General features: G+C 42.5%; 1 protein-coding gene across 8 annotated transcripts in view; it reads right to left on the reverse strand.

The window, feature by feature from the left end:
• The window catches only part of TNFRSF19 (TNF receptor superfamily member 19), a 110,821-nt gene that overhangs the window by 64,438 nt on the left and 33,834 nt on the right, over positions 1–12,549 (reverse strand). The window lies entirely within an intron of this gene.

Raw genomic sequence — 12,549 nt, forward strand, 5'->3', positions numbered from 1 at the left:
CATACCCAGAGAGATTATGCCAGGCAGTCAGGAACAGAATAAGGGTCTCTATCATGGCAAACATACATCTTATCCACTCAGTTAATTACTTTCCAAACAGAATATTGAAAGCTCAAAGTCAGTTTCTAACAACTAAACTTACTCTCTTCTCATAGAGCCAGGGACAGAACCAAGGGTTCCTCATCACAATTATGCTACTACTGACTAGTAAATAGTTGGGCAACCCAGTCAGAAAGTGTGTATCAAGTCCTCCTCTAGTGATTGGTTTGAAAAGAGATAAGCAACTACTCCTGGAAGCTCAGGTGACAGGGTCCTCATCTAGGCTCAAACCCTGATGTTGACTTCTATGGGGAGAGATGGTTTACAGTTGTATGTGGTTCACACAGCGAGAGGACATCTTTAAAAAAGTTCTTGTCCTAAAAACCATGGTAATCTGTAAATCATGTTGTGAATCACCAAAATACACGCATTTGTTATGCATTTTGATTTCACACAATGGCAGGCTAAAAGATTGAGAGGTATGCTTCACACTGGAAGGAACAGAATACAGAGAGTAAGGAAGAGCAAATTAGACAAGTGGAGGAAGGGCAAGCCCCATGCTGCTGCAGCTGCTCCTGGAAGTTTCCAGATATCAATGAGAGGCTACTGCATGTTTCAGGAAGTGAGAGATGACAGACTCCTTTATGGGGCTTCCCTCCACCTAACAGGTTATGTTGGCCCTGCTAAATATGGTGGGTTTCTCTTGGTGCACTTACTTTCAGTAACCTCGAAGCAGGGATAAAATGTTTTAGACAGACAAAACTTCCTGAGGTATTTTGCAGCCTCTCGTGCTCTTTAGGAGAGTTGATAAAGCCTGGAGCAGCTTCAGCAATGCGGTTTTTCCCAGCTGAAGTACAGCTCCCCTTCTCCCCTCTCCCATCCCTGACCCTAGGGAGTTATTTTATATTCCATATAAAAAAAGGCCTAGGAAATTAACACAAACAAACTATATTTTGTGACAGTTAAGTTTGCACCAGGTCACACCCCATTTACACAAAACCTTAAAAGCTTGGAAATCAGAAGTTAAAGTCTGCCACATTCCTTGCTACCTTCATATTGCCTACAACACTGCTAATAACCGACTCCCATAAAGCTTTCACTTTCATCTGCAACATCCAAAAATGCAATACGTGCTCCAACTTCATCAAACTTGTGTTGTATCGCAAAATCTTAACCGGGATCTTAGCAATGATAAAAGAGATTAATTTCCCGAATACTTGGAATGTGTGACAATCAAATGTGCTCATTTGTTGTTAAAAGAGTGTATACGATTGCAGTTTCTTTTGGGTTACAGTGCAAGTTTGATAACGACAGTATACGTAGTGCTTTTTAATGCAAGTGAAAGTCATATGGGAGTGTTGGAGTGAGTAATTGACAATGTTGTAGGCAATATGGAGGTGGCAAGGATTACAGGAGACTTTTCCTTTAACTCTTCATTTTCATGATTTTAATGTTCTGGGTGGAAGGGCTGTGTCCTAATGCAATCTTTACTGTCACTAAATGTACTTTTTGTTTGCATTAATGGTGACTTGTCATAATCTCAATAAATCTAAATGGCTAGGTTTATTTAAAAAATTAAGGTAGGACAAGGAAGGGGTCTTATCTTCTGAGTGCTTCCATCTTTATCTTTTAGCATGCTGCAGAGGGTTCTCCTAACATAAGGAGTGTGGAATTTTCAGGCATTACTATCTCCAACAAAGTGAAGATGAGGCCAAAAGTTGGCATGAATTCTTGGCTGACAGGAACAAAATTTTCAGCCAGAGTGGTAGCTAATCATTGGACCACACAACTACTACCCCTGTAAACTTCTCCAGCTTGACTATATGCACACTAATTGTATAACAGTAGAGCTCATCACCATCAAACAACCTGTTTAGTTGTGTAATGCTTTGTTCCCTGCTTTTTGGAGATCATTGATCAAAAGTAAATAGCAAATTAATATTCAAATCATGGAAAACTGCACAAGCAAACACTTCCTTTTCAATAGACAAGTTACAATCACCTCAGATAAAGGAAAACACCTGTTTTTGTCTTTCAGAATAAGGCTTTGAAGTGTTTGGTAGGAGCAAGATAATACTTCAGGGGTTTAAATGTTTCACAAACATCATCATTTAAAAAATAAAGTGAGAAAGAGAAGGATGGATGGATAGAAAACAAAAAGAGAAATGAGTAAATAATATTGGTTGCTGTGGCTAATAAGTGAAACAATTCGACTTTATATAGTAGTTCATACTAAATTTAAAATGTTATTATTGTCATGAAGGATGCTGTAGGAACATTTATTTTTAATAGTTAATAGATAATTAAAAAGAAAAAAATTCAAAGGACTTTAGAATAACATTGTTACTTTCTTCCTGCCCCAAAAGAATAATTAATAATCATAATAATATTATTGTGAAAGAGGTCTTAACAAAACTGAAGAAATGGTGCTCACCCGGTGCAGGAACTGGTGCTTTGAGATGCGTCCCCCGATGAGTGTGCCATTCTAGATGTGCTTGTGTGTCCTGCGCCTTTGTTTGGAGATTTCTCATTGCAGTGTCCATTTGGCCGGCATGTGCATGTTAGTCAGTTTCGTGCTCCATGCTGTTATATAGCACTGTGCAGGCAAACCACGTTCAGTTGCTTGTCTGCCACAAAGCTCCATAGCAGAGAACTCCAAAGCAGAGGGGAAGGAGGACAGCACCTACAAGGGCAAACATCTTGAAGAACCACAGTTACTGCACAATGTGGGTAACCATTTCTTCGAGTAGTGTCCCTATGGGTGCTCCACTCTTGGTGACTACTGAGCAGTTCCCTTTAAGAAGAAGGGGGCTTCAGAGTTGAGTCCAGTATTGAATAAAGTATTGCCAAGCCACATGCAGCATCAGAAGCCAAGTCGTGAATTACTGCACAGTGGTCAGCAAAGGTATGTACAAAGGTTCAAGTTACAGTTCTACATATTTCAATGATGGGAACGTTTTTGAGAAAGACTCTAGAAGTGGAAATAGATCTTGTAGAGCGAGTTCGTATATCCCAGGGTTTTTGGAGATTAAAAATTTGATAGCAACAGCTAATGCAGTCAGATATCCACTTGGAAAGTCTTTGTTTAGAGTTTGCGGACCCTTTTGATCTGCCTGCCATTGAGACAAATAATTTGGGAATCTTTTTGAAAGGTTTAGTCCTGTCAAGATAGAAGGCCAGAGCTCTCCTGACTGTCAAATTTTGACAGTCTCGGCACAGAGGGAGTGCTATCTTGCCCCTGCTTGCTGGTTCATTAGTAGTGGAAACTGGAGATGGGCATATCTGACTGCATTGAGTTCCTGGATGTTGATGTGCAGAGTGTTATCTGAGATGTCGACCTGCCCTGGGCTGTGTGGATGTCCAGATGCATTCCCCATTCCAACAGGGATGCATCTGTCATTATAATTGCTGGGGGAGGGCAAGTGAAAGGGACTCCTGCACAAACATTGTGAGGATTTTTCCACCAATTGAGAGATTCTTTTATGAAGATGGGTATGGAAAGTAGTATAGTTAGACTGTGTGTGTTCAGTGAATAAACAGTCCTCAGCCACCCCGAAGGCATCAGACTCACAGTTTTGCATAGTCCATTATGAAAGTACTAGCTGCTATATGTCCCAATAGCTGAAGACCATTCTGGCCCATAGTTTGAAGGCTGATCTGGATTGTATTGACTATGTTGAATAGGGCCATGAATCTGTGCATTGGTAGGTAGACTCTTGTCGCTACTGAATCAAAATGAGCTCTTATGAATTAAAAGTTTTGCACAGGAGGTAAGGTGGATTTTTGAATGTTCAATTGCAGGCCCAATTGGAGAAAAAGGTCTACAACCTCGCAAGTATTGGAGATCATCATCTCCAGATGAAGTGTGAGCAGGCTTCTTAGGTACTGAGTGAGAAGAGGTAGTACTCTTCTTGCCGCCTCACTCTGTTGATGGTACTGATGACCTCTTGGAGCCTAGGACTTTATAGTCTTAGGTTTAACCATGCCCTTGGTACCAGAGGAACCAGCAGCCTCATGGGTACTGGGTCAGAGAGCAGTTCAAAGGGTGGACCTGTGAATGTTGACAGGGCAAAGTTGAGATCCCATTGAGGCACAGGTATAATGACCAGTGGCAAAGTCCTGATCAAGCACTTCATAAGTCTCACTGTAGCCACGTGTGGAAAGACAAATTGTCCCTCTGCTGGAGGATGGCATTAATTGCTACTAAGTGTTCTTGCAGCAAATTAAGGGCTAGACCTGAAGTTTTTAAAGGAGAGGAGATAGTCTAGGATAACTGGAATACCTATGGCATCTAGCGATTGTTGATGGTGACATGCCCAGGCCAAAGCACGCCACCTTTTAGCCAGGTAGTAGCCTCTAGTAAAATCCCTTCTATCTTGGTTAAGGATTTCCTGAACAGGTGTGAAACCTGAACATTCTATTTCCGACACCCATCCAAATACCGGAATGAGCCAAGGTTGGGGTGCTTGATCTTGGGGTGCTTGACTCCGCCTGAGTTAGGAGAGCCTAAAATGTTGTGGATCCTGATAGGTGAGCATGTGGGCATCATTGTGAGTTCCATGAACCAGAAATGTCTGGGCTAGTTGGGTGCTGGGAGGATGGTGTGGCTCTTTTGCAACTGATCTTCCATAGAAGTTGCAGTAGTAGAGAGATGGGAGGAAAGGCATATCTGAGACCATCCATCCAAGGAAGCAGGAGAGTGTCGCCCTGGGAATCATGGCCTATGGCTTCCCTGGGGCAATACATGGGAAGCTTTTTATTTGTCTGGGATGCAAAGAGGTCCCATAGCAGAGTTCCCCTGCTATTGTGTGAATATTTTGGTTAGAACTGTGATGTGGATCTCCCATTTGTGGTCTGCAGATAAACGCCTGCTTAACTTGTCTACCAGGGTGTTGTGTACACCCGGGAGATATGCGGCCTGTATCATGTTATTTCTGATGCACCAGTTCCAAAGTCTGACGGCTTCTAGGCATAGGAGACAGGATCTTGTTCCTCCCTATTTATATACACCATTGTGGTGATATTGTCTAATATTACCTGTACATGGAGCGAGTGTATGAGGAGAAGGAAGGTCTTGTATACAAGACAAACCATTCTCATTTCCAGAAAGTTTATGGTCCAGGTACCCTGAGCAATGTGGTAGTCCAGGTGAGTGTCCCACCCCATAAGGGAGGCATTTGTCAGGATGGTGGCCCTTGGGCTGAAACACGTCCCCACCAGGATTTTGCTTGGGTTGGACCACCAAGCAAGGGAGGTGAGAACTCTGGTGGGAACAGTCATAGTGGGAGCCAATGTGATTCCTGTTTGGTCATAAGGTGGAGCGTAGCCAAGTTTGAAGGCACCATAAGTAAAGTCTGGCGAATGAAGTAACGTAGGTGCACGTGACCTAACAGAGAAACACTGGCACACCACAGTTTGTAGGTAATGCAAGGGATCAAGTTGCACATCACATAAAATCTGTCTGTGCAGAGAAAGGCTCTTGCAGAGGCTGAATGCTGCCATTCTCTTACAAAAATTATTGTCATAGAGGGTGACAAAACGAACTTCCCTGCATTTATGCAACAGCTAAGGTAGCAAGAAGGTACCAAAAAGAACTTGCTGCTGCTATGACTTCCTAGTGAGATTGGCCTACCAGGAACCAGTCATCCAGGTATGAAAACATAGTATAGGCCTGATGTCGCATCTGGGTTGCTACTACAGTGAGAACTTTTCGTGCACCCTATGTATGTAATGAGATTAAAGGGGAGGATGTGAAACTGGTAGTGCTCTTGGCCAACCATGAGTAAAGGAATAAAAATAAACTATAAGCAGTTTAAAAAGTTGGTTTCGCATACACGGTGTAGTAATTTTTGTTAATACTGAGAGCTACAATTCTATTTAAAAGGTACAACTTAAAATCACATTTGTCTCATTTTTTCTCCAAACCTACTATTTTTACAAGTTAAACCACAATTACCGGAGCTCAAATTAGAGGAGAAAAAGTTTTTTTTTCCAGTTTGCTTACTCAATACATTTGAAAGCACAGTGTAGAGTCAGTTCTACAATTGCTCCTGTACTATTGTATAGTTGCAACTGCTTGACCATAGATTAGGATTGCAATTGAGTTTCCATTTTTAATTCTGATTTTGGCTTCACTCTGAAATTCATTAAAAGACTATATTAGTCTTTATATGGTGTGGCAGAGGTCCGACCTGGTCTCCGTGGGTTCCGTGCTTCCAGGCGGTTTATGCTAGCCTCAGAGGCTCACTGCGACTCTCCATGTAGTACTTCTCTCTCTAGGGCCAGGGTTACAGTCTACTGAGCCCTTGTCATCATAAGTCAGCAAGGAGGTTGGTGAGAGAACTCCTACAGTCTCTGTTGTTCCTACAGGCTTATTCAAGAACAGTTTAGCCTCCTGTCCTGACAGGGGCCTGTCTTCCCTCCCAGGAGGTGTTTCTGTAGTGGCGGGTTGGGAGGAACCAGGGCCCACCCTCTACTCCAGGTTCCGGCCCAGGGACCTTAGTGGCAACATCTGTTGGCAGCCGACCTTTCACTGCTAGAGCTGCTACACTTCCCTGGACCACTTTCCCACAGCTCTCCCGCTTTTCTCTCTTAACTTACCTTAGGGCGCCCTTCCAGTGGCTTGAGGGTGTCTTCATTACCCAGCCCTTCAGCCGCACTTCCTTTCCTCTGGCTCCCTTTTCCTTCCCCCAGCCTGACCGGAGTGAGCCCTTTTACAGTATCAGAGGGGCCTTAATTAGAGTCAGTGTTCACATTAGCTTAAAGGACTCACTTGACTCTTTGCAGGCTAATTGAAGTCATGTGTCCACCCTAGCATGGAGCAGCCCCTGCTCTGGTCAGTCAGGGAACAGAAAACTGTTTATCCAGTGGCCAATATATCTGCTTTCTACTACTCTGCTGTACCCAACTGGCTTGGGTCTATCACAATGGGTAAGGTTACAGCTAGGTGCAGAGTAGCATACCTTTTCTACCAAATTTGAAGTATATTGGAAAAGAGACTGCGCTCTAAAAATCAAAGATGTTCAACAGAATTCAATAAGTGTAATATATTTTTGCCACTTCATAGATCACCCCACCACTGTAAAACTCTACTTTACTGGACTCCTCTTATTAAGATCTATGGCATAGCATCAAAGGTTACTTAATTTAAGTTAAATCTTATTGAGGAAAATAGAAAGGAGCATAAACTCTGGCAAGTGAAGTGTAAAATATAATTAGGAAGACCAAAAAAAGAATTTGAAGAACAGCTAGCCAAAGACTCAAAAAGTAATAGCAAAATTCTTTTTTAAGTACATCAGAAGCAGGAAGCCTGCTAGAGTCACTGGACAATCAAGATGTCAAAGGAGCACTCAAGGAGGATAAGGCCACTGTGGAGAAACTAAATGAATTCTTTGCATTGGTCTTCATGGCTGTGGATAGAACCTAACCCGTTCTTTTTAGGTGACAAATCTGAGGAACTGTCTCAAATTGAGGTGTCATTAGAGGAGGTTTTGGAACAAACTGATAAATATAACAGTAATAAGTTATCAGGACAGATGCTATTCACCCAAGAGTTCTGAAGGAACTCAATTATGAAATTGCAGAACTAACAACTGTGGTATGTAACTTATCTTTTAAATCAGTTTCTGTACTAGATGACTGGAGGATAGCTAATGTGATGCCAATTTCTTAAAAAGGCTCCAGAGGCGATCCTGACAATTACAGATCAGTAAGCCTAAACTTCAGTACTGGGCAAATTGGTTGAAACTATAGTAATGAACAGAATTGTCAGACACATAGAGGAACACGATTTGTTGGGGAAGAGTCAACATGGCTTTTCCAAAAGGGAAATCATGCCTCACCAATCTACTAGAATTCTTTGAGGCAGTCAACAAGCATGTGAACAAAGGTGATCCAATGGATATAGTGTACTTCAGTTTTCAGAAAGCCTTTGACAATGCCCCTCACCAAAGCCTCTTAAGCAAAGTAAGCAGTCATGGGATAAGAGGGATGGTCCTCTGATGGATCACTAACTGGTTAAAAGATAGGAAACAAAGGGTAGGAATAAATGGTCATTTTTCAGATCGGAGAGAGGTAAATTGTGGTGTCTCCCAGGGGTCTGCACTGTTCAACATATTCATATGATCTAGAAAAAGGGGTAAATAACGAGGTGGCAAAATTTGCAGCTGATAGAAAACTCCTCAGGATAGTTAAGTCCAAAGAAGACTGCGAAGAGTTACAAAGTGACTTCACAAAACTGGGTGACTGGGCAACAAAATTGCAGATGAAATTCAATGCTGATAAATGCAAAGTAATGCACATTGGAAAACATAATCCCAATTATACATATCAAATGATGGGGTCTAAATTAGCTGTTTACACCTCAAGAAAGATCTTGGAGTCATTGTGGATAGTTCTCTGAAAACATCCACTCAATGTGCAGTAGCGGAAAAAAAAGCGAATATAATGTTGCGAATCATTAAGAAAGGGATAGACAATAAGACAGAAATATATTGCCTCTAGATAAATCCACGGTACATCCACATTTTGAATACTGGGTGCAGATCCGGTCGCCCCATCTCAAAAAAGTACAGAAAGGGGCAAAAAAATTATTAGAGGTATGGAACTGTTTCCACATGAGGAGAGATTAATAAGACTGGGACTTGGAACAGAGATGACTAAGGGGGGATATGATAAAGGTCTATAAAATCATGACTGGTGTGGAGAAAGTAAATAAGGAAGTGTTATTTACTCCTTCTCGTAACACAAGATCTAGGGGTAACCAAATGAAATTAATAGGCAGCAGGTTTAAAACAAACAAAAGGAAGCATTTCTTCAGACAACATGTGGAATTCTTTGACTGAGGATGTTGTGAAGGCCAAGACTATAACAGGGTTAAAAAAAGAACTAGATACGTTCCTGGAGGATAGATCCATCAATGGCTATTAGCCAGAATGGGCAGGGATGGTGTCCCAAGTCTCAGTTTGCCAGAAGCTGGGAATGGGCGACAGGATGGATCACTTGATGGTTACCTATTCTGTACAGTGTTCCTGAAAATGCATGCATCATGCACCTTCCCGCACCACCCTGCATTGATGTCAGTGAAACGCCTGCGGTGATCCAAAAGTGCCTGCAATACCATCGAGAACTCCCCCTTTCTATGGATGTATTCTGTCGCAAAATGGTCCGGGGTCAAAATTTGAATATGCATTCCATCTATCGCCCCTCTGCAGTTAGGGAATTCCATTGCCACAAAGTCATCCAGCATTTCATGGATATTTTTGAGAATCACAATCCTTCATGCATTAGCTGAATGCAATTAATGGCCCTGCACACCTGCGTTAACACAGCCCTAACGGTCGATTTCCCAACTCCAAACTGATTCGCAACTGGCCTGTAGCAGTCTGCAGTCACCAGCTTCCACACAGCGATCGCCTTGCAATTCTCCACTGAGAGGGCAAGCTCTCATTTTGGTGCCCTTGCACTGCAGTGCTGGGGCAAGCTCTGTACACACTTCCCGGAAGGTGGCTTTCCGCATCCAAAAGTTCTGCAGTCACTGCTCATCATCCCAGATCTACATAACAATGAGATTCCACCATTCAGTGCTTGTTTCCCGAGCTCAAAAGCTACGGTCCACCATGTGCAGTTGCTCCGTGAATGCTGAAAGTAATCTGGTGTTGTATCTTTTCATGGCACACAGCAAGACAGGCAACTCTGATTCTTGTTCATATTGGAAGCATGACCATCCGCGATGTGTTCATAACAGTTACCACAACAATAGAAAGAAGTGTGGGATCCATTCTTTCAGGCAGAGAGGCAGGCGTATAGTAAACTGGGGCCGTTAAAAATGCAGTGAAACGCAATCAGAAGCCCCTGGAATGATGGGACAGAAAAAAATGCATTATGGGATATTGAGCCCGCACCCATGATGCATTGTGATCCATTCCACCTTTCCACTATTCCTAGCTGAAGAAGGTGGCAAATAGCACAGTGGGATAGCTACCCACAGTGCACTGCTCTCTATGTCAATGCTAGAGTGCCAACTGTGGACACGCTCTGTCAACAGAAGGAGAGTTGTGTGAATATGCACAAGCAATGTAATTATACCGGTTTCTGATCATCGACGTGACTTGCATTGACGAAACTCTGTAGTGTAGACAAGGCCTGGGTCTCCTCAACTCCTTCTTCCCTAACACCTCCCACCACCACCCTGAATGCTACTGAGCATCTCCTAAGATCTGTAGGAAGGAAGCCTTGCTCCTGCAAGCCTCAGAAGCTCTGCAATGGGGATAAGGGGTTGGAGAACAGAGTATTTGCAGGGAGAGGCATTTCCCCTTTTTGTGACCCTCCTGAGGTACATGGGGGAGGAGGGGAGAAGACTCACTGGACCCTCCTTGTGACTCTTAAAACACTTGTCTAGATTCCCAACCACACACAAGCCTTAAGAATGCTCATCAGGGCTACTCCTAACCCTTCACAATGTTTAGTAGTCGTCTTATTCCCTGACAAGTCTCATTTAGCTCTTCTGGGTCCTGACAAAACCTAGTTTGACCCATCAGGAACCCTCCAACAACTCCCATAAGATATTAGGGCTGGGGACTTAGGATGCCATGAAAGAGTCTATATGACATTTGTAACTAACATTCTTAAAATATAATGCGCACATTCAAGAACACGTATCCACAAACTTAGATTCAGCTTAGTAAAGCTTCCCTCTGTGTAGACCTGTAAAATAGCAACAGGGGAAAGATGTTTTGAGAACTATGCATATATTACTAAAGCCACACAAGTGGGAAAGAGGATATGGTGAAAAGAAAATTATAGTGCAATTCTAAGAAGGAAACAGATCAAAACACTCCTCTAGACCTACATACAGACTGATTTCCTGGCCTGCAATACATCCTTCTCCATCTCTGCAGAAGCCACTAAAACAGAAAAGAACTATACACAGTGATGATCTGCTTCACTACCCTGGAGTGCCTACAGCAGAACTCACCATTATGTGCTTCAATTATCTTAACTGAAATGATCACTTACATCCAGGAGAGCTTGACAGGATGTATGATACTGGATCCCATAAATAGATTGCTTTCATTTAATGAATTCTGCCTGTTTATGTTATAGGAAACATTGGACATACTTAGAGAGACAACTGAAAATGAGGTCCCTGTCCTTCTTAGTTAGTAAAAGAGATCATTAACAAATCTTTTGGATGACATTGCTAATACTTCATTTGTAGATATAATTTTCCTTCCCACCTCAAAGCCTTACTGTAGTTAGAACAACTGTGGAGAAACCTTGGCTAGATGCAACAGACATAGCCAACTACAACCCAGTCTATCACCTGTTTCTGTGCAAGCTTCATATTAAGCTTGCACAAAGCTGCCTTCAAACATGTTTCCACAGCCACTATCATAGACCCCCTCATAACCTGGTTTCAAGCCAAGATTCAGAATAGAAACAACATTGCCCTAAGATAATCATGCCCTAAAATAATTTATAGTGTTAAGGCAAACGTCCAGACCCCTGGACCTCTCTGCAATATTAGATATGGTTCTCCATAGGATGACATATCTTACCTGAGGGAGGAAGAGATCCAGGCAATGCTCATAAGTGTTCTGAATCCTTTCTCAAGTGCTGAGATAGCAGAATTGGGAATCAGCATCTATGCCGCCAGGCCCTTCACAGGGATTAACTCTTTCTCTGGTTCTATCCAATATGTACACGCAGCAGACTCAGATCCTGGGTTAACAGCACCTGTGACCACCACGTGTTTTCCTTAAGGGCAACCTATCTAGGTCTTAGATCTCCAGCCATCATCTTTCTAGGGACAGAAACCCATGATTCTCTCCCACTAGTACAGGATCTTAGCTGCATACCCCTGCAATTCACTGTGATCACCTCAGCAGGTCTGACTTCAGTTCAGCACCTGCAGTTCTCTTCTTCCTAGGGCAATTAACAGGTTAACCAGCAACCAAGTAGCTTCCACAAAACAAAGTACTATTTATTCAGAACAAATGCATTTAAGAGAAAACATAACTTAAAAAACAAACAAATAGCTTATATCACCAGGTTACCCATTGCTCACATGGAGACCCAGGTAGATAGGTTCTAAAATACTTCAAGACCTCTTGCAGGTCCTGGTTCTGTTGGTCAGAGTCTCATACCTGTCAGTTCTCAGATGGCATGAGTGACACTCTCCCCATGTTAGGGCTGCTATTTTATACAGTATCAAGTTCTTTGCCTTCTTAAATCTTTGAACCAAGTCAGTCCAATTTGTGAAGTTTCACCCCATGGGGAAACAGCACAAAACTCGTTACCCACATTGTTTCAGTATTGGAGATTTGCATGAATTCCACACCTCTCCCCCCTACCCCAATTGACTTTAGTTCCTGCAGGAAGCATACCTTATTTTAGCCATTTATCCAGGAACACAAACCAGCCCATAAAGATACATATAACATTTATAACATTGATACTATAGTCTTTTAATTGTCCATGATTCCATAGCATCACATCGGTCATAGCAGC

Source organism: Malaclemys terrapin, chromosome 1 (assembly GCF_027887155.1).
Source record: "Malaclemys terrapin pileata isolate rMalTer1 chromosome 1, rMalTer1.hap1, whole genome shotgun sequence".
Classification (NCBI taxonomy): domain Eukaryota; kingdom Metazoa; phylum Chordata; order Testudines; family Emydidae; genus Malaclemys; species Malaclemys terrapin.